Source organism: Pan troglodytes, chromosome 3, assembly GCF_028858775.2.
Source record: "Pan troglodytes isolate AG18354 chromosome 3, NHGRI_mPanTro3-v2.0_pri, whole genome shotgun sequence".
Lineage (NCBI taxonomy): Eukaryota > Metazoa > Chordata > Mammalia > Primates > Hominidae > Pan > Pan troglodytes.
Genome location: NC_072401.2, coordinates 139,777,298 through 139,800,542, shown reverse-complemented (window position 1 = coordinate 139,800,542; position 23,245 = coordinate 139,777,298). Strand labels below are relative to the sequence as shown.

Below are 23,245 nucleotides of genomic sequence, written 5' to 3'. Positions count from 1 at the left end.
GATAAAGTCATAAGGACAAATAATGTTAATCCATCATTATCACTTATAGTCCACAGCATTTTCTGTTGCATGGACTAAAGTTTCAGGTTATGTACTTACTATAAATAAGAAGAGGATAAGAGCTAACATTTACACAGCATTTCCCAAACATTAATTAATTCAGCAGCAAAATAAATATTATATCTTGTGACAGAAAGCTGCCCAAATTTTATAACTAAATTATTTATTACTTGGGAAATGTTTTAGTTGTACGGCGATCAGATAAGCAGAAAAAAAAGAGACTGCAACACAAGGTGTTCTTATTGTTCATGTTTGCTCTGAGATAATTTGATGGGCCTAACTGTTCATAGGGAATACACCTGGTATTTTAACTTACTCCAGTGATAGTTACACAGCAGTAGGCACACAATGACTAGCTTATAATACTGTTTAAATAAGTTGCAAATAACAAGTCAAGAAAACTATAAATAAAGCATTAGTTAGACGTAAACAAATTAGAAATGTGGATGAATCTGAGAGTAGGGATTTGCTGAGAAAGGTTAAATGATAAGTGCATTTGTTTCCCAGGGCAGCTGTACCAAATTCCCACAAACTCAGATTTATCATCCTACGGTTCTGGAGGTCAGAAGTCTGCAGTGGGTCTCACTGGGGCAAAATCAAGGTATTGGCTTGACTATATTCTTTTCTGGAGGTTCTAGGGAAAAATGTGATTTTTTTTTTTCCAGCTTTGAAGCCTGCCTATGTTCTTCCATTTCTGGCTCCCTTCCATTTTCAAATTCAGCAAAGGCTGTTCAAGTCTCACATTGTATCACCATAAGACTGACTTGAAAACCTAAACTTTTCAAGTTTAAGGGCCTTTTTATTACATTGGGCCCACCTGGATAAATCCAGGATACAACACCTATTTTAAGGTTAGCTGGTTAGCAACCTAATTTCACATGCAACCTTAATTCCCTTTGCTAGGTACCCTAACATATTTAGTTTCCAGGATTAGAACATAGACATCTTTGTGGGACCCTTATTCTGCTTATCACAGGAAGGTAATATGATACAGTGATGTGATATAGCAGAGCGCCCATCTCATAAAGTCAGGACTGGCTCTAACTTGGTAAGTATAAGGACCACCTTGATCCAAGCCACAGCTCATGCCTCTGGAGTTTCTACTATAATATAGCTAGAAAGAATTACCCAAGTCAGAAACCTGAACATCATCCTCAAAGCCTCTCTTTCCCATCACCTACATCTGATTTTGTTATCAAGATCTGTTAATTTTGCCTCTTAAATATCTCCAGAAATTCTTCCCTTTGTTGCATTTCTTACCTTATTTTCTTAGCTCAGGTTCTCGTCAACTTTCACCAGAACAATTGCATTTATCTCCCAGCAGGTGTTTCTGTTTAAAGTCTGAAGTTAGCCCATCTCTATTTCCCACATAAGTATCAGGGTGGGCTTTCTAAAACACAAGGCTGTTTACGTCATTTTCCTTTAATAATCACGTAACGGCTCCCCATCCTTCATAGGAGAGATTCTCATCTTGAGAGAATCACAATCTTTCTAAAAAGGCATTTTGAGCTACTGAAATGTCAATTTTCACTCACCTAGCCCAAGTTTCTAAGATGTTGCTTTAGGGATCATACCCCTTCCCCCTCATTGATCAACCATTTGAATACCATTGTGTAAGTATCTGGTACACAAATAAGCACAACTATTAGATACGGAGTGATTTTTTTTTCTCTCCATGGTCCCTTAATGCTTTGTTCTTTGGGGCTAGTTTTTTCTCTGCTCTTGGTGAAAACTCCACCATACCACTGACCTTTGCAATTAATCTTAGGTAATACAAAGTCATAGGATCATCAAATATATATAGCTGGGGAGAATTACACAAGGAGAAACCCAAGCATAATATTCAAAACCCTGTCTTCCTCACTACCTACATAAAATATGTTCATCAAAAGCCTTCAGTTATGCCTCTTAGACGTCTCTTGGATTTGTCTAGTTTCATATTACAGGTAAAATGTCCAACTGCACTCAGATTACAGCTATTCTTCTTTTCCTAACTAAGGCCAACTGGTGGAAAGCTTGCAGTTGGGGAAGTGGATGTGGTCAGACTTTTCATTTTGGACAAGCTCTTCTCTCAAGTTGAAAAGTGTGGTTTCTAATTGTTTTAAATGTAGTGGAGGAAGTGATATGTGGGCTGGAAATATCCTACTTGACTGGTATATTCAAAAGTTGATTTCATACTCTCAGGACATGGCTGAAGTTAAAAGCCTTCTTCTTCTTGGTTGCTGAAATTGTGGTTCTCTTTAGAAGTCTCAACACTGGGACTTCTAAAGAGTACATGTAGATGTAGAGCGCTCATCTACATTTCCCTTGATGCAGGTGATATACTTTTCTCTGACTCTAGGAATGCTGTATTTTAAGCATTGTCGTGCTGAGGCCTGTTTGCCCCTATGGGTGACCCTGTAATAAAGGAGTTCACATGTAGCCCAAATCTAGTTACAGCAAACACTCTTGCATGCTTTGTGTCAACCAAAGTTGGGAGTCAGGCAACTGAAATATGCTGCCTCCCCTTCCTTCCTCCTGCTTGGAACAGCTGGCCAGCCCCACTCTGCTTTTTGAATTTTCCCTGTGGGAATCAGACTTCAATCCACTGTGTCACTCCAATAGCAAGGACACCTACCAAGCTCTCGGTTGAAGCTCTCTCATTAGGGTTGAGGTGAGAGATGAACAGATCCTTTCCCTTGGAGCTGGTGTTTCTCACAGCAGATTAACCCATGAGTAGCTCTCTCTATGGTCCCCACTAATTCTCTCCACAACTGCTGTCTAAACTCTTATATTCTTCACATGCATGAGAGGTTTAAGTCTCTAATAAGTACTCTTTTTACTTTCACTTGGTGTGATGGTTAATTTTATGAGTTAACTTGTCTGGGCTACAGGTGCCCAGATATTTGGTCAAACATTCTAGGTGTTTCGGTGCGGGTGTTCTGGAATGAAATCAGCACTAAAAACAATAGGTGGAGGAAAGCAGACTGCCCTCCCTAATGTGGATGGGTTCATCCAGTCAGCAGAAGGTCTGAATAGAATAAAAACACCAACCCTCCCCTGTGTAAGACAGAATTCCTCCTGCCTTGCTTCCTTTGAAACTGGGACATCAGCTTTTTCTTGCCTTTAGACTCAAACTGAAACATTAGTTCTTCTTGGATGATGAGCCTGCCGGCTCTTGGACAGGCTCTCCACCTTCAGCTCTCCTGCATCTCCAGCTTGCTGGCTCTGTCTCTATCCACACACACATCCTATTGGTTCTGTTTTTCTGAAGAACCCTGACTTGGTGATCTATTTTGCAACTCATTTTGGTTTCTAATACTTGTTGCCATATATTCATAGCCAAATTTCCACTTAAACATCGTGCTACACATCTCACATGTAATGAAAAATGTATCTGATTGGAGTGTATTATGCATGTGGACAGTATAGATGAAGAAAAAAGATAAAAAACCCTTTCTAAATCTACACTGTCAAATACAGTAGTCATGAGTCATGTTGGCTGTCTACATTTAAATTTAAAACAATTTAAATAAAATTTTTAAAAAATTGGGTTACTCTGTGGCACAAGACACATTTCAAATTCTCAATAGTTGCATGTGGCTAGTGGCTACCATACTGCACAGCACAGACATGTTGTCGGTGGGCCAGTTCAGGTTCCTGATTTCATCACACAAAGGAATTTGACAGTGAGTCCAAATAAAAGTAGACAAAGGAAGTCAGGTGCAGTGACTCACACCTGTAATCCCAGCACTTTGGGAGGCCGAGGCGGGTGGATCACCTGAGGCCAGGAGTTCGAGACCAGCCTGACCAACATGGAGATAACCCATCTCTACTAAAAATATGAAAATTAGCTGGGAGTGGTTTGCATGCCTGTAATCTCAGCTACTCAGGAGGCTGAGGCAGGAGAATCACTTGAACCCAGGAGGCAGAGGTTGTGTTAAGCAGAGATCGCACCATTGCCCTCCAGCCTGGGCAAAAAGAGTAGAACTCTGTCTCAAAAAAGTAAAAAATAAAAAAAAAATAAAGGAGTTTATTGGAAAGTAAAAGTGCACTCTGACAGCTGATCAAAGTAGGCTGCTCAAAAGTAAGACAGCACCGACTGATGCTGGGGAAACTCCCTTTATGAGAGTCTTACATGATTTTCATGAAGGGATGGGAATGGGCATTGTTGCTATGCATGTTGTCTGTGGTCTTCTGGACACATATGCACTATTGCTGCCATCCTAGTACATATATTGCATGCCTCCTTAGCATCTTAATTCTCTACACAGCAGTGTTTTTAACTATTATAATGAGCATAGGTCAGCCCAAAGACACTGATCATGGGATTCTGTGCTTGCAAAAATTTGGGGACTTTCTCCCATTCTCTTTTACCAGCTTGTGGCAGGATGTTCTAACCATGAGCCCAGGATGTGGTTTGTGCACTGTTGGGTGGTTTGTTCCTCTTTAAGAGAGGCTATGACCACCTTATCTAACCCACCTCAGACGCAGAAGATTTCCCTCATTGCAGAATGTTCTATTTGGCAGCGTTACATTAGATATGTCCAAGTGCATTAGAGAGTACACCAGGCCCTTCCTTCTTCTGACCAAATCATCATTATTCTCTAGCTTACATCTTCATCTAGGCATACAGAAGAATTTGCCACTTTTTAAACTTCACCCAGGTTGCTTCCTGTCTCTGAAATGCTCTTTCTTTGTTTTTCTTCTTCTTGCTCAACTTCTTATTTCACTCAAGTGGCCTTTATACTGTGGAAATTTCCTTATTTCCAGGAAGAATGAGATAGTTACCTTTGCTCTTCTAATGCCCTGTCTATTCTTCTATGGTTGTGCTTATTTATTATTACATTAAATTTTTATTGTTCATGTCTTTTCCTGGGTGTTCACTGGGTTCTGAGCTTCTTTAAGACAGGGACTGTAGCTGACCTGTACAGCTCCTGCCACAATATCTGGCCTGAAGAAGACACTCAGCATATTCTTAAATGACTTAGCCAGTGGCAAAGACCCCCATTGGATTAAAAACCACCATGGGATGCATCTACTTCTGGATCAACCAGGAATCTGTTTCTAATATAATTTCCCCTAAAGTCCAGGATTATTCTATTATATTCTCCTATATTATTTAATTCATGATATAGTGTTAGGGGTTGAATTGTGTATTCTCAAAATTCATATGTTAAAGCTCTAACTTCCAGTACCTCAGACTGACTGTATTTGGAGAGTCTTTAAAAAGATGATTAAGTTAAAATGGGCCCATTAGGGTGGATCCCAAATCCAATCTAACTGGTGTACTTGCAAAAAAAAGGACATCTGGATACATAGAGAGATGCCAGGGATACATGTGCAGAGGAAAAAACCACGTGACAACACTGCAAGAGGTGGCCAAGGAGAGAGGCCACAGAAGAAGCCACCCTGCTGCTACCTGGTCGCAGCCCTCCAGCCTCCAGGACTGTGAGAAAATACATTTCTGCTGTATAAACCACCCAGCTTTTGATATTTTGTTATGGTATTCCTACAAAACTATATGCATAGGAATATATCTAATACAGCCAAGTAATTTTTCGAAATATTAGTATGTTAAGATAACATATTTTAAAAATAGAATAATTTTATAAAATTTTAGTACTCAAGAAAATTATATAACAAAACTATTCTGGTATTTTTTGTGATCTGATGTCATATGTTACAAAGAACATCAACTCTTCCTGGGTCTTGGGCCTCCTGACTTTTGGATAGGAACTATATAACTCACATGTACACATTTCTATATTCAACACTGTAACTAGTATCTATTGCACATGTAAACAATGCATTAAGTGAATTGGTGGCATTAAGTGAATGTTGTACTGAGTATACACATTTTTCCTTCCTTTTTAACAGAGCTGGAGAAAAGTAAAAAATGCTGGGTTCCTGTGATACAATTACCTAAATAGCCCCGGTATTTGTATATACCCAATGTCCAAGCTCCCCAGATTGCCTCAAGATAAGCTAAATTTTAGAAAATTTTTTTGGTTAACTATTTCTTCTGTTTATTGGCAACGTGTATTTTATTTGTGCTAATTAACTGCCTAGTGTACTTTGTCCATCTTTCTTTTTTTAGTTTTTAATTTTATTTTACTTTAAGTTCCAGGATACATGTTTATTTAACCAAAAAAAAAAAAAAAAAGCAAATCCAAAAGATATATTTTTACTTCTGAAAACCTGTAGGTATAACTGATTTTTACCTATGCTAGTCATTCTGATGATTTCTGTAACTTCTAGTGAGAAAGTGCTGGGATCTTTTCTAAAATTGTGATCCTCATTTTCTACCACCTGATGCAGAAATAACCACTGTTAGGAAGAGTTCTTTGGCTATCTCGTTCAGTTGCATATAGAGGGGCTTCTAAAAGTCCCAGAAATCAGTCACAATAGTTTTCTATCTTGGGAAAAGCTCACATTTGCTTTATAGTAACATGCAGAGGCTATCATATTGAGACACAAACCTGAATTCTCTATTTCTCGGCTTTCGATATAAAGAGCTATATTGAGTTCATTCACCCTGTGGGCTTGCCATTCTATGAGTCTACATGATTGAATTTTCTGTTCCATTGATCTGGTGTGGAAAGATGCTGGTAGGAGTCTGGCATAATCACCGAAAGACTGTCCTAAAATTTATATTTTATTACCTTCTTTTTCTATGTCTGGTAACCACCAAATAGCCACCCTAAAGACCGCTTGCTTTCTATACATTTCTATTCACAGTGGAGGAATATATGGACTGAGCGAGGTGTATGTTTACAAACATATATATATGCTTGTGTGTGTGTGTGTGTATATGTATAATTGCATGTGTATTTATTTTTAGAGGCATATATCATAAAACACATAACTTATAATTTTTATACTACAGACTCAAACTCATGTAAAGAAGGAATTGCTTTACATTTGAGTTCATTATCTTATTCCATCCTCACAGAGACTTTATGAAGTAGATACTAGTAATATCTAAGTAATATTCTGGATCCAAGGTCACTATAAAATCAGGCTGACTGCAATTAAAACAATTCTCTATGGCTTAGCCCAACAAAGGTTAATACTCACCCGCAAATACTAATGCAGAATTTCTAGTTGAACAGCTTGGCTCCGAGGGGCTAGATCTGGGCCCTTTCCATTAAGTGACTTTACCCTTTCTAAAACTTTCACTTCCAGATGCACAGACTAAAAAGAGTGGGTTTGGAAAATTTCTTGGAGTATTTTAGGAGCATGGTGTGAAAGAGGCTTCTATCACTTCTGGCTGCATTCCAGGGCTTGCTGTCAGTCATATGGCCAACTCAGCTGCAAGGGAGCCTGGGAAATAGACACACACTGTTATATGCACACTCTAATAGTTCCTGGGCCCCTCACGCAGTCAGTAAGTAGAAAAACCCCAGAAACTATAAAACCTACATTAGAAAACATGTCTGGCAAATTACTTTGAAATACTGTAGGTGCTTTAGTACAATTCAAGAATATTTCCAAACTTCTTCCTGGAACTTTTTGTTTATCAATTTGTAGATCTTAAGGTATTTCATATAAATATAAATTATATATATATCTATATTTTTTTGAGATGGAATTTCACTCTTTTCGCCCAGGCTGGAGTGCAATGGCGTGATCTCGGCTCACTGCAACCTCCGCCTCCTGGGTTCAAGCGATTCTCCTGCCTCAGACTCCCTGGTAGCTGGGATTACAGGTGCGTGCCACCAGTCCTGGCTAATTTTTGTATTTTCAGTAGAGACGGGGTTTCACCACATTGGCCAGGCTGGTCTCAAACTCTTGACCTCAGGTGATCCACCCGCCTTGGCCTCCCAAAGTGCTGGGATTACAAGCGTGAGCCACTGTGCCCGGCCGGTATTTCATAATTTTGCTGAGACAGCAATAATCAAAAAACAAATGTAACCTTGGCTGGCAAAATCTTCAAGGGTCCCCACTCTTGAAATTGAGAACAACCTTTAATCATGAAGTCAATAGTTAATTGTGCTTTTATAAGATGAAGGTTAACTGATGAGGATAAATGAGCTATGAATGTATTTATTGGTGCTCAAAGCAATGTTGGTATCACCATGAAATTTTTTGGTAAGAAGTTCATGGAAGTTGTTTATTTGCTATACTAATGCAGGGACTAACAACTGTAATACTCCTGCTGAGTATATCACTGACTAGACCACAAATACCTGACACTAGATTTCATGCTTTATTTATTTATGTATTTTTGATAGGGTCTGTTGCCCAGGCTGGAGTGCAGTGGCACAATCATAGGTCACTGCAACCTCAAACTCTTGGGCTCAAATCGTCTTTCCTCCCCCACCTCAGCCTCCCTAGTGGCTAGGACTACAGGTGTCTGCCGCCATGCCCAACTAAGTTTTTGTTTTTTTTGTAGAGACAGGGTCTCACTATGTTGCCCAGGCTGGTCTCAAACTCCTGGCCTCAAGCAATCAACTCCCAAAGGGTTGCGATTATAAGTGTGAGCCACTGGGCCTGGTCTAGGTTTCATATTTTAAATATTGCCTTTATTTTCCTAGTGAATACCATACACTTTCAATTATTGCACTTGTTACTGGTAATTTACAGAGGACCATCACATTTCACATTACCAGTAACTTGAAAAATTATCAGATTTATAGCAAGTAAAGCATATCATATCTGTCCCAATTGGTGGTAGAAGTGACTGGGTTTTTGTTGTTGTTGTTGTTGTTTGGTTTTATTTTTGTGGGAGGTTTTCTGGTAAAAACTAGAAATCCTGCTAGACAAATTCTGAAAGAGCTGCTTTTGACTGTGGTATTAATCTTGGCATTATTGTTTTTGCTGTGTAATCTTGGGCGAATTATTCTAACTCTGCAAGCCTCAATTTCTTCATCTATAAATTGAGGATGAAAATATTGACCTTTTCTGGAAAGGTTCCTGTAAGATAATACAGTTAAAGGACTTAGTATGGTTAACTGACATATTTTTCCTCCAAATGTTAACTCTAATAGTAATAAAAACAATCGTTGTGTTATTACTATTATCTTGGTCCCAATTTATTTTTCTTTAAAATGGAGACAATAATATCTGCACTGCCATGAGAAGTAAATGAGCTATATAAAAAATGTGAGATACGCAATAGTCAACAAATTGAAATTGTTTCACTATCCCTTTCTAGCCAAAACAGAACCCAAATTTCTCTCTACATTCGGTTACAGGACCTTTGACACTGATCTGGTAAGTCCTTTAGGCTCATTAACAATTCTTTAGATTCTGAATGTTAAAGACTATTTTTGTAAATTTTCAGTGTTGAATGAGAGATACTTGGTGTTAGTATTTCTTTGATCAATTTGCACAACTTTCTCCATTTGTGAGTTATTGAGTTGGTTGTATCTGTTATAAACCACTCAAGTTGTGAATAAATGGATTATCCAGAAGGCAATATAGACTCTTCATGTGTTTACATGGAGTTAGGTTTAGCTGACCCTAAAGCTATGACTTCTCTAATTCTAGAGGTAGATTTGCTTCTTGTTTTTTATTGCTTGTACATAGAAGATCTATTGTCTGTTATGAGAGCCATATATACAAATAGGTTCTGATTTATTGAGAATTTTAGATTTTCTCTGTACTGTATTCAGATTTAGCATTCATGTTATGCTGCCCTGGGTAATAGCCGTTGCCATTGCACATGGATATAATTAATAAACATTCAATCATTTGACAACAGTATTAGACACCCAAGTCAGCAGACTATCAATTACAGCAAGTCACAGGACTACAGGCATTGACAGTTATCAATTTTAAATCTTCAAAAAGAAGATTTAACTAATGATTTGAAGTAAAGAAAATAAGTAATGCCTTGGGGAAAATGTCTTCAGACCTTCTGAATTTAAATATAGTTAATGCAATAGTAAACTGATTTTCCCTTCAGAATTGGTGGTGTTTTCTACTGAACTGTTGGTTTTGCAGCACTAGATTAAATTGAAATCCTCAACCGTACTGAAGAAAGAAGTAGAGCATCTGAGTAAGTTCAGCTGCATCTCTGCTTTATTCTTGGAGTAGAGACTGCTCTTGAAAGCAATTCCTGCTGCCTTGACAATTTCCCTTTCTCTTTTGGATTATGGAAATCACTACTACAGTAGACTTGTTATTCTTGTTCTGCATTGCAGTCTTTCTCCCCATCTGTGTTTCTTTCTTAATTAGAATTATCTGCCATCTCTCACTACTAAAAGTTAGGTAAAAGTCATGATTCTCCAGGCTTCTAAGCAGCAACATGATCAGTAAGACCAGCTTCTGGCAGGAAAATGAAATTATTTTTAATGTTAAACAAGGTAACTGCAGGATTCCACCTGCAGCCCAAGTATCACTGGGAACTGATAAAAGATGAAGTCAAGATATTTCTCTCTGATCAAATGGATTGCCTTTCAACATAGCTTTTTAAAAAGAATCTCATCCCAAAAGCCACACGGCTGTAAGCCCAAGATGTAGTAAGAAATGAGCCGCTTATAGGAATTGGAGATTAGCAGAGCCTCATTAGGGATCCAGGCAGGGTAAGCCACAGAGAGGCAGCTGTATTTTTCTGTGGATGGGCCTGAACCCTGGAACAGATGCATTTTGGGGATATGCAATTTTATTTTGGGCCACATTTGCCTAAGGAATAAAATGTTCCAAGAGACTCCAAATACCATTTCAGGGAATTTTAATGTACTAACCTAAATTAGCTAACTTATTGGGAAAGAGGCTCTGTTCATATTTACTGAGATGTCCAGCCTCAACTCTCAGAAGTGTCTGGAGGAGATGTGTATTACTGTAGTGAACTGGGAAGTTGTGGGAGGCTGGATGAATGGGGGCAATCTGGGGAAGATTACATCATGATTCATATCTCTCAGGTGAGGCTGATGCTTACTCTCCTTAAATTGCTACAGTGCAGGAATCAGCATGGTTGTGCCCTTGTAAAGTGAATGAAGACATGCAGAACTATTAATTTTCAAAGGGCTTTCATTTTCTCAACGTAAAGACTAGCTTCCTAGGCCAAAATTATGGTCTCTTAACCACATGAGGACCTGTGCTTTCCTTAGTAAAGGCAGTATTTAAGGAATGTTGACGAAGGTTCATGTCATGTGCTTGTGTGTGTTTATCTTGCAAAACATCAATTTAAATATATAGAGCAGTAATATCTGTCCTAAGCAGTATGCACATAGCCCTCATGAAAGTCATTTTGCTACCCTACAAGAACATTCCTTCTATGGATCAATAATACACTTGGAGAGATGATTTTGATTCAAGTCGTTTTCTTGCCTTTGGTTCCTCCTTTTCCAATGTGGTTCAAAGGTACTGCAGCAATGTTGTTGATTACACACACACACACACCACACACATCGACACTCACACCCACACACACTCAGAGTCAGTGAGAAAGTCTATGGGTAATCTTGACCTGCAGTGCACTTCTTTCTTGCCCTGTAAAAGTTGCCAGGTGATCATACACAGCAGGAACACATTAGAATGTGTAAATCGTAGAGAAAATCCACAGGGTAATCATTAACCTCAGGCAAGCAGCAGGCCTGTCCCTCACATTCTCACATGCAATGCTGATGGAACAGGTGGTGTAAAGCAGTTACCGCCATGGTGGAAAGTGGGGAGCACATCTTAGGAGAAACTGTGGTCTGTAATTATTTGGGGGCTAACAGTTGCTGAACAACTTCTCTAACGATACCTGACGCACGTCTTAATGCTTTACTCAGGCAGAAAGTAAACTACTTTACAACCAGAGTAGGCACCATAACTCACTGCCAGCTTCCTATTTCATAATTCCTGGTGTCAGGTATGGGTGGAACATGCCAGGACTCTGTATTTATGGTTAACTCTTTAAAAAGTATTTAAATTCTTGAAATAAGTCTTCATGTATAGGTATAATCACTACTTTTTGGATTATGGTAGTTAGGGAGGAGAAGTGACGGGGAGACTTCTAGCCTTAGAAGAATTTGGAGTCCCTCAGAAAAGTACCCTATAAATTCAAAGGATAATCATCTGGGTCATTTTTGTCATTATATCCATCTAAACAAGTTTCTAGATGTATGGTTGGACATAAAAATAATCTTGTGGAATGTAGTTCTTGGAGCCATGAGAAATATGGGCAGACCCTGGGAAGAAATAGCGTCCTATTGGTGATGTCTTCAGGGCTTGCTGACTCAGAAATTTTCGAAACGCAGAGCACAGGAAAGCTGTGCGAGATCCAAGAACCCTCTTCACTTTGCACAACTGCTTCCTCATATATTTGTGCCATCTGGTTGAAAGTGATTACTGTGACTACCGAGGAAAATAATACCCCAAATTATCCACTCAGCTTCAATTGGCAGAACAGAGAAACAAAGCATAAAGAAAATTTGCATTATTTCATTGAGATTACATGTATCAATGCAAGGTGATATGGTTTGGCTGTGTCCCCACATGTTGTGGGAGTGACCTGCTGGAAGGTAATTGAATCATGGGGGCAGGTCTTTCCCAGGCTGTTCTTGTGATAGTGAATAAGTCTTACAAGAGCTGATGGTTTTAAAAAGGGGAATTTCCCTGCACAAACTCTCTTCTCTTGTCTGCCGCCATGTAAGACATGCCTTTCACCTTCCGCCATGACTGACAGGCCTCCCCAGCCATGTGGAACTGAAAAGTCCATTACCACCTCTTTTTCTTCCCAGTCTCAGGTATGTATCAGCAGCATGAAAACTGATGATTACAGTAAATTGGTACCAGTAGAGTGGGGCACTGCTGTGTGAAGCCCTTGGTGCCCTGCATCCCAGCTGCTCTAGCTGTGACTAAAAGGGGCCAAGGTATAGCTCAAGCTGTTGCTTCAGAGGGTGGAAACCCCAAGCCTTGGCAGCTTCTATTGGTGTTGAGCCTGCGGGTGCACAGAAGTGAAGAATTAAGGTTTGGGAACCTCCGCCTAGATATCAGATGTACAGAAATGCCTGGATGCCCAGGCAGAAGTTTGCTGCAGGGGCAGGCCCTCATGGAGAGCCTCTGCTAGGGCAGCACAGAAGGGAAATGTGGGTTCAGAGTCCCCACACAGAATCCCTACCGGGGCACTGCCTAGTGGAGCTGTGAGAAGAGGGCCACCATTCTCCAGACCCCAGAATGGTAGATCCACCAACAGCTTGCACTTTGTGCCTGGAAAAGCCATAGACAATGCCAGCCTGTGAAAACAGCCAGGAGGGGGGCTATGCCCTGCAAAGCTATAGAGGTGGAGCTGCCCAAGGCCGTGGGAGCCCACCTCTTGCATTAGTGTGACCTGGATGTGAGACATGGAATCAAAGGAGATCCTTTTGGAGCTTTAAGATGTGATTACCCCACTGGATTTTGGACTTGCATGGGGCCTGTAGCCCCTTTGTTTTGGCCAATTTCTCCCATTTGGAATGGCTGTATTCACCCAATGCCTGTACCCCCATTGTATCTAGGAAGTAACTAACTTGCATTTGGTTTTACAGGCTTGTAGGCACAAGGGACTTGCCTTGTCTTGGATGAGACTTTGGACTGTAGACTTTTGAGTTAATGCTGAAATGAGTTAAGACTTTGGGGAACTGTTGGGAAGGCATGATTGGTTTTGAAATGTGAGGACATGAGATTTGGGTGGGGCCAGGGACAGGATGATATGGTTTGGCTGTGTCCCCACCAAATCTTATCTTGAATTCCCATGTGTTGTGGGAGTAATGCAGTGGGAGGTAATTGAATTATGGGGGCAGGGCTTTCCTGTGCTCTTCTTCTGATAGTAAATAAGTGCTCACGAGATCTGGTGGTTTTACAAAGGGGAGATTCCCTGCACAAGCTCTCTTCTCTTTTCTGCTGCCATGTGAGATGTGCATTTCACCTTCTGCCATGATTGTGAGGCCTCCCCATCCATGTGGAACTGTGAGCCCATTAAACCTCTTTTCCTTCCCAGTCTTGGGTATGTCTTTATCAGCAGCATGAAAACTGAGTAATACAGAAGGAGAACATCTCATTCAGAAGACTACCTTGATAAACCTTAGGGATGAGGAGGATAAACTGTGGTCAGTGTGTTTTAGTAGCCAAAGGTCTTGGATAAATTGTATTCTCAGGATGGCAGGAGCTGTTTGAGGCTCTTTTTGTTTGCTGAACATGACTGGAATGTGTTTGAATATAAAAAATGTGTAATAGGTGCTGAGGTAGTGAAATGACTCCTCATGTAGAGGAAAGAATGAGAAATTTCTGAGGAAAACCTGGGGAGAGGAGAAAAGGATCCAAAGTCAAGATATTGCAGTAAGAAAGTGAAAAGTCAAAAGAAAAAAAAAATCTTCCATGGAGGTTTAGCTGAAGAGGGGTTTTAGAGGCAAGAATATATGAGAAATTTTAAATTATTTGATTTAGGGTGCAAAATGTTAACCTTCTTCTCCATTTTCTTTATGCAAATGTTAGAAAATCTGTTAGAGGCATTTAAACCAGAGCAACTCCATCTTGAATAGGGGCTACGTAAAATAAGGCTAAGACCCCCTCGGCTGCATTCCCAGATAGATAAGGCATTCTTAGCCACAGGATGAGATAGGAGGTCAGCACAAGATACAGATCATGAAGACCTTGCTGATAAAACAGGTTGCAGTAAAGACGTTGGCCAAAACCTACTGAAACCAAGATGGCGACTTGAGTGACCTCTGGTCATCCTCACTGTTACACTTTGACCTGCGACATGACAGTTTAGAAATGCCATGACAATGTCAGGAATTTACTTACATGGTCTAAAAAGGGAGGCATGAATAATTCACCCCTTGTTTACCATATAATCAAGAAATAACCATAAAAATCAGCAACCAGCTGCCCTCGTGGCTGCTGTGCTTCTGGAGTAGCCATTATTTCATTCCTTTACTCTCTTAATAAACTTGCTTTCACTTTACTCTATGGACTCACCCCAAATTCTTTCTTGAGCAAGATCCCAGAACTCTCTCTTGGTGTCTGGATCAGGACCCCTTTCTGGTGACAAATCTAGATTTCACACTTATGGGGTATGTGTGTATTCCATAGGACCACTCAGAGAAGTAACAAGTTCTGCACCCAAGTTTTCTCAGAGAGCAAAAAATGCATTTACTGATCACCTCAGTATCAGGAAGATTAGGAAAAAGCTAACCTAATTCTTTCAGTTACTGGAGAGAAATCAAACCAAAGCAAGTTATGGGGGGCAGGGAGGATACTAACTCTGGCCTGAGAAAGAAAATGCCTAAGTGCAATTAAAATGAAAGACCCCGAAGGAAACGAAAATGATAATAAAATTATTTTAATTATCATTATTGTAATTATTTTTAAATAGAGTTGAAGATTTCCACATTGCTTAATTGTTCCAATGTTGTTACTATTTTCTTTTCTAAGCCTCTACTGATTATCTTAATACTTATTACATCTGAACTCAGAACTCTCCTTTTATCCCTCTAGAGATTTCATTTTAGAGTTGAAATAACAATCTTGGTGCTATCATGATTTGCCAACTCAAACAAAATGAGAAGAGATCAAATACATAATAGCCAAGTAGGATATGTGGAGATGTTTATTGAGTTGCATCACATTCTGGTTTTCTGTTGATGTTCTTCCTTTTGTTTGTTTTTGAAGACTAGGAGACCACTCGGCTCATCTGACAGAGGCAGCCTGTGGATCAGCAAATCCTAGGAGCGAAAAGGAACTTAGAGATTATCACCTTCTCAATCTATGCTGGAGACTTATCTGTTCTCTCACAGTCTAAAATAGAGATTTAGCCCCGACTTGAATTATCTAGGGGTTCACAAGGCTGATAAGGCTGATAGTTAGATTTTCTGAACCTCTGAATTATTGAAACATTTTTAGGTAAGCCAAAGGATGTTCACTAAAATTATTTTCTGTTGTCTCCAGAGGCCCAAAGTTGGAGAACAAAACATTCTAAATCATGGAGCTAGACTTGCAAAGGGGGTGATCCTAAATTAGACCTGCCTGCACTAGTTATCACTCATTCACAGGCGTCTATAAAAGGCCAGGGTTGAAAGCCTTCCAGAAAGACATTTCTTTGGGGAACATTTTCTGTATCACTGGGATAAGGGGAGAAGAAGGTACTTTCCACCGCACTCTAAGTGAGAAACCTTCAAGGAAGAATCAGGCTAAAACCCTGAAATAACGTTTTGGTCAAGCTCTTGATATGTGAAGATGTGATACTTGAGTTACTCTTGGTCTAATAGGAGAGGCTGTGGCTGGAGCTGTGCTTTGCTGGTGTCAAAAGGAAGAAAAATGACTTTGAGAGTGAGCTATAGAATGAGCTGCACTTGCTCCAGCTGTAGGCAAATGCATGTCCTTACTATTATCTAGATTTAAATCGCACCAAAAGGAATTGGCTGTAGGTCAGCTTGAAAAGGATTCCACCCAAAAGGATTGCCTGAAGGGACAAGGAGAGCACAGCAGAGGGACCCAGCAGAAGCCCAGATTAGTCCTAAGCAGCCGGCTGGAGGAGCAGCCTTGCCCAGGTTGACCGGCAGTGGAGGAATACCCAGTAGAAGAGTTTCTAGGAATCTGCAGAAACACTGTTGAGAAACACTGTCAGCAAAAAAGCCCTGAAAGTAACTCAACCAACCGCATACAACTGAGCCGCTTTTGCCTAATCTTCTCTCACTACCTGGGTCTGACCTGGGAGCCATCAAAGAGTAGCTAGGGAGTGAGGGGAAGAAGTGGAGCTGGGAAGAGAGAGGAGGCCAATCTCTCATGCACTTCAGATTTCCAGCCAGATACAGGGGAAGGGAGAAGCTTCAAATAGGATAAGATTCAAAGCTTTTTATATTATTGGGTGGGGCTTTGAAAAGTACTGAAATGAGACTGTTCTTGTGACTAAATGTGGGCAGAGAGGCTTGTCCTAGATGCCAATAAATGATGAGGAAAGAGAAACACCCTAGGGGTGTATATGAAAGGTCAGAGGGCAAAACCTTGCTTGCTTGCTTATTCTTTATCTCTCTTTCCCTCCCTTCCTTCCTTCCTCCCTCCCTCCTTTCTTTCCTCCCTCCCTCCCTTCATTCCTTTCCTTTCCCTTTCCCTTTTTCTTTTTCTCTTTCTTTCTTTCTTTCTCTCTCTCTTTCTTTCTCTCTCTCTCTTTCTCTTTCTCTCTTTCTTTCCCCTTCCTTCCTCTTTCTCTCTTTCTTTCTTCCTTTTTTCTTTCTCTCTCTCTCTCATTCACTCACTCTCTTGCTCTTCCTTTTTGTATCCTACTGAGTCCAACTGATTCAATAAATTAGTTATAGTTAAACTGATAGCAATTGATTTTCTTTTTCTTCAGCTTTGGTTTTATTCCTGTCTCTGAAGACACACATATCATTTATTCATTTACTAAATTCAACACCTTCAAAGATTTGAAAATAGCATTAATGGGGCCCCTGAAATTCTTGATATTCAAGGTCCAAAATCCTCTGATTCCTTAGCCATTTTTCATTTAACTGTATTTTCATCCTACATCTGGTCACCCTTTTCCCCTGTCATTCTAGGTTTATATCACTCCTCTTAAAACTGAAGCTTTTCTTATGAATGCACTCTGAGCATAGTGAGGCTGTTCCTGCCATAGATCCTGTCAGGCCACACTGCATAGTGATCATGAAATTCTATAATGCATCAGGACCAACCAGGAATAGTTAACTTAATAGTTATGAGAACGTAAAAATTAAAAGTATAATTTTCAAATAAATTGGTGCTAAAGATTCAAATTTGAATCAGACGGTGCCAATATGGTATGATTTGATTGTTAACATTATGCAAAAAGTGTTTTTTATACTGGCACCTAAAATGCTAGTGAATTATTTTGTTTCCCACTGACCAGATGTAGAATATTGCAAAAGTCCCTTAAGATTACAATGCACTTTTTTTCCAATGGGGAACTAGATGAGAACGAATTAAATTCCTCATTTATTGAGTGAGTACTATATATAAGGCACTACTGTACCATACAATCAGCTCAATTTGTTCTTGAAACTAGTCCACAAGTGAGAGGGAAGCTAGACAAATGTCCAGCTAACACTGGTACAGAACAAATTGAAATAAGATAAAAGAATTCAAGCACCATGAAGGTATATATTGGCTCTTAAAAAATATTTGTTGAAAAATTGGATGAATAAGCTACCACACACAATGAAACCCAAGGAAGAAGAATTTGCGTCACTTCCTGTTTTATAACTCAGTGATTTTTGTACTGGTCCCCCTTTTCAAGAGTTTCTTCCCTTTGTCTGGTATTATTTAGAAATTTAAATATTCCTAAGATGTAACTTATTAGACACATAACACTTTTTTTTGTAAATGAATTATCGTGGCAGTCACAGAGAGCTGAAGAATACAAAGCATCTTGCTGTCAGGGAAGAACAGACAAGAAAAGGGAGAAAATAAGGTTTAGAAAAGGTGACTGTCCCAGACAGGAGTGAAAACTCTATTCCCTTCTCAAATATCCTAAGGTTATTCATTCAGTCCCACATACCTGAACCCTGAATTGCTTGGAGTGTTTGTTCCTCAAGCACTGTATTTGTTTTGAAATTTCATTCTAAGTCATGGAAAGTTTGGGATAATGAAGCTGGAGCTGAGATCAAAGTTTGAAAATTTTTATTCATAAAATGGAAACTAAAGAGAGCCTGTTGGTAGCAGATTCTATGCGAGAATGGAAGGTCTCTAAGAGCCAGACATTTGACTGGGGTGAAATAAAGGAGAATGTCACAGCTGGGTTTTCACCAAAACCCTTTGTAATTCTAACCACATAGGTGTAACAGGAAGCCACTAATGCTGGTCTGAATTGCACAGAAATACTAAGTAGGGAATAATGTGAGCTGATATGGTGGAATAAAGCACACATTAGGGAATCAGTTTAATTCTAGCATGTAACTGGAGGGGTTGAGACTGAGGAGGAGTGCTATTGTACATGTATGTAAAATATTTTTAATAGTACGAAATAGCATTTTGACTCAATGGTTTGGACATATGCAATTATATAAGCTCAAATAAAGTTATAGTAGTATATTCGCAGGAAAAAGAAAAGGTGTTATCTGATGAAATTTAAAAAGGATAGAGTAACTATTATTCCTCTCTCTTAAGAAGAGTTCATATAGCTCTTGGCATGTGATGGATGGAAATTATGATCAATGGGGCCATGAGCTATGCAGTGGGTGGTAGTGCATGTTATAGGGATGTGATCATGAACGTTCCACATCTCAAGAATGATTGCAAATTGTTCTCATTTAATCTAGCTTTTATGTGTGCAGCTAATTATTTTCCTGTAAGAAGTAGGTGCTAAGAAAGTTAGTTGCCTCCATGAGTCATGTGCAGTAAAACCACTTTCTCCTTTTTACCTTTTATCATTTTAAATGTATTCAACATTTCTTAACACAATTATTGCATTCTTTATTGCCTCTATTCTTTAAGTTTTTTAGCCTTCCATGTTTGCTATTTTATGCTTGTTTTTGGCCATTTTATTCTCATCTGAATTCACCTGCAAACCAATTTGGTGAAGGATATCAAATTGGTCTGGTGCAGTGGCTCACACCTGTAATCCCAGCACTTTGGGAGGCTGAGGCTGGCGGATCACAAGGTCAGGAGATCGAGACCATCCTGGCTAACACGGTGAAACCCTGTCTCTACTAAAAATACAAAAAATTAGCCGTGCGTGGTGGCGGGCACCTGTAGTCCCAGCTACTCGGGAGGCTGAGGCAGGAGAATGGTGTGAACCTGGGAGGCGGAGCTTGCAGTGAGCCGAGATCGCGCCGCTGCACTCCAGACTGGGCGACAGAGCAAGACTCCGTCTCAAAAAAGAAAAGAAAGAAATCAAATAACCACTTTTATTATTTATCTCCAAAAATTATCTGGAGAGATAGCTATTTATACTACAGCCTAATTTTAGTTTTCTGAATGACTTATTGATTTCAGTTATTATGCTTTTGGGTTTATTACTCATGGTCACACTATATATTAATGAGTCAATAATAGCGTATGACTTGTAATAAAGCTCATCTGGCTTCCCTCACCAAGAAAACAACAGAGAAGATAGAAACTTCTCTGCGCAATATATGCTTCTTATTTTAACCCTTAAGAATAAAATTTCTGACTATAGATGTGGTTGGTATGCATTTGCTTTAATAGAACTATTGTTATTCTACTCTCACAATCATGTATGTAAATAAATATGGAGCTATTTCAGCTTCAGTCTTGACTGAGGCCCTAATCTAATAGATGCTAACAATACCCGTGTTCCAAAAGGAGATGCTGTTAATTGCATTTTAATAAAACTGATTAAAAATGTGATGAAAAAATACTTATTGCATTTAAAAAGCCTAATAGTTAGTCTGTAGTCACTCAAGAAGACTCCAGAAATTAACAATTGGAAACATACAATTCCAATCTTGGAAAATGATCACAAAAAGAGCCTTAAGCCAGAAAGTGAAAATCCCTCAAGTTTAATGACATTGTAGATCTTCTAGAAGTATTCTTTTCCTTTCTTGGGTGAAAGGTGATTATTTGAATTTCTAATAAAAAGTCACCGAAGTCAGAGAGGAATAATGCCTCATGTATCAGCTTGAGGGTCCAGTGGCAGTAGAGCACAGGGCTGCCATTGTGTTGGTCGGCATATGTGACAGATGAAATTGTGAGAGTCAAGTTAAGAGACAAAGACACATAGGAAGAAAATGGACACGTGATGGCAGAAGCAGAGGTTGGCATGATGCACCTGTAAGGCAAGGAATGCCGACAAGCACCAGAAGCTAGGGGAGGCAAAGATTCTCCCCTACAGGGTTCAGAGGGAGCATGGCCCTGACATCCTCTTGATTTTGGATTACCAAACTCCAGAGCCATGAGACAATAAATAACTTTCCGTTGTTTGAAGCCACCCAGTTTGTGCTACTTTGTTACAGCAGCCCTAGGAAAGTAATACAGAATGTAGTTAGGCTCCAAGTGATACAAAATGTAGGCAGTTTTCTTTGGTCAGATTGTGAGACATATGAGAGAAAGAAAGAGTGCTCAAGGGTCATTTCAGATCTCCTTCAAATGGACTACTTGGCGGTGCAAGGAAAACTCAACAAAAAGATGTTGAAAATATACAGCTAGATACCCAAGAAGAGAAGAGTTCTGACTTATGCTCTAGGGAGTGCTTCCATTGAGGGCTGCTAGTTAAAGATTTTCATGATTTTCTCAGAACTTCAAGTATGATAAAATAATTTTAAAAACCATTTTCATGATTTTCTATGATGAGGGTTTCCCAAGAACCCATGAATATTTTCATAAGAGGAAGGATCTGCTTTAAACCTCAACACAACCATATCAGGGCCTAAGTAAAAACTCTCCTGCCTTTTTATCTACTTTGCCTCCTCTTTTTAGATCCTGGAGAGATAATAAATCCACAGTAGCAAGCTGAAGGAGGAGATGCTGAAGCACAAAGAGGATAAAAGGGAAGAAGGCAATCGTTCCTTCTCTCTTCCCACACTGTAGGTGGTCAGTGTTAATCAGGAGCGAAGCTTTAACGCTGAATTATATCCAGGGTTGGTATTACATTGGGCAGAACATACTCAGTGTTCCAGAACAGCTTGGGACAATAAAGACTTCTTACTTTTTTGAGTTTGACCAGAAAAATCATGGGACCTTCCGTAGATTCCATATAAACTGGGGATGTGGGAGGCAGTGAAGGGTGGAATAATCACCTGTGAATTGATATGTAAAGGCAGATTTGATAAATGAATAAAATTATTTTCCATTCCACCTTATGAGTCTTGTTCATTCAAAATATTAGAAACACTAAACATTTTATACAAAAAGCTCCTTTTAGGCATTATTTTATTCTATTCTCATGAGAGGCCTATGAAGTGCACAGATACTGTTGATGAATAGAAAGAGGTGTGGACAGACTTGCACACACTTTGACATGGGGATATTATTCCTCTCTGATTTCAGTCATAGTGATTAGAGGTATTTTCTCCTCGCCATTAGTAAACACATTATCTTTGAAAATGTTAGATTTTTTATTAGAAATTCAAATAATCACCTTTCATCCAAGAAAGGAAAAAAACACTTCTAGAAGATCTACAATGTCATTAAACTTGAGGGATTCTCACTTTTCTGGTTTAAGGTTCTTTTTGTGATCATTTTCTAAGATTGGAATTGTATGTTTCTGATTAATTTTTGGAGTCCTCTTGAGCAAATACAAACTACCAACTACCACATGCTTTTTAAATGCAATAAGTATTTTTTCATCACAGTTTTAATCAGCATTATTGAAATGCAATTGACAGCACATATTGAAAACGTACAATTTGATAAATCTTGACATAGACAGTCATCTTTGAAACCATCATCACAATAATAAACATAGCCATTAATTTCCAAAAATTTTCTCATGCCCCTTTGTAATCTCCTCCCCACCCCCACTTAGCACTTCTCTCTGTGAGAAGGTTTTTTAAATTTCAGCTTTCATTTCTTTAGTATATATGAGGCTATATACTAAAGTATATGAGACTATGCAAGCTATTTCTTCTTCAGTAAGTGTTGTTTGTTTTTCAAGGAAATTGTCCATTTTGTCTGTCATCAAATTTATTACCATAAAGTTATTAATAATATCCCTTTATAATTCTTTTAATATCTGTACAATCTATAATGATAGCACCTCTCTCATTTCAGATATTAGTAATTTCTGTGTTTTCTCTTTTTTTCTGATCAGTATGGTTAGCAGTTTATTGATTTTATTGATCAATAATAACCGCATTTTGGTTTTCATAATTTATGTTCTTTGTTGTTTCTTTGTTTACTATTTTCTTAATTTTCACTCTGATCTTTGTTATTTCCCTTTCTATACTTAAAGACTTAATTTTCTTTCCTTTTCTTTAAGGTGAAACCTAAGACCTTTCTTCTTTTCTAATGTAGGCATATTCATGCTATAAGTTTCTCTCATACATTACTTTGGCCATATTCGACAATTTTTGATATGTGTATTTTCATTTTCATTTATTACAAAATACTTCCTAATTTTACTTTGATTTCTTCTTTGACCAATAGGTTATTTAGTAGATGGTTATTCAGTTTCTAAATATTTGGGGATTTTCTAGGGATCTTTCTGTTTTTGATTTTGAATTTAATTTTATTGTGGCCAGAAACAATACATTGTATGATTTGAACCTTTTTTAGTTCTGTCAGTCTGTTCTCTTCCTACACTATGGCCTGGAAATTCACTTTAGGAAGTGAGCTGGAGCATGGGAGGCATTGTTTC

The 23,245-nt window shown here is 38.9% G+C and overlaps 1 long non-coding RNA gene and 1 other non-coding gene across 4 annotated transcripts in view; both read right to left on the bottom strand.

The window, feature by feature from the left end:
- LOC104006213 (uncharacterized) overlaps positions 1-23,245 on the bottom strand; it is a 38,715-nt gene that overhangs the window by 2,177 nt on the left and 13,293 nt on the right. For all 3 annotated transcript variants that reach the window (XR_001717157.3, XR_001717158.3, XR_679826.4), the window contains exon 3: positions 7,120-7,365. This is a non-coding gene — a long non-coding RNA (uncharacterized LOC104006213). The remainder of the gene's footprint in view (positions 1-7,119; positions 7,366-23,245) is intronic.
- On the bottom strand, positions 8,770-8,828 carry LOC112209088 (U7 small nuclear RNA). The gene has a single exon (XR_002943758.1). It is a non-coding gene; the product is annotated as a U7 small nuclear RNA (small nuclear RNA).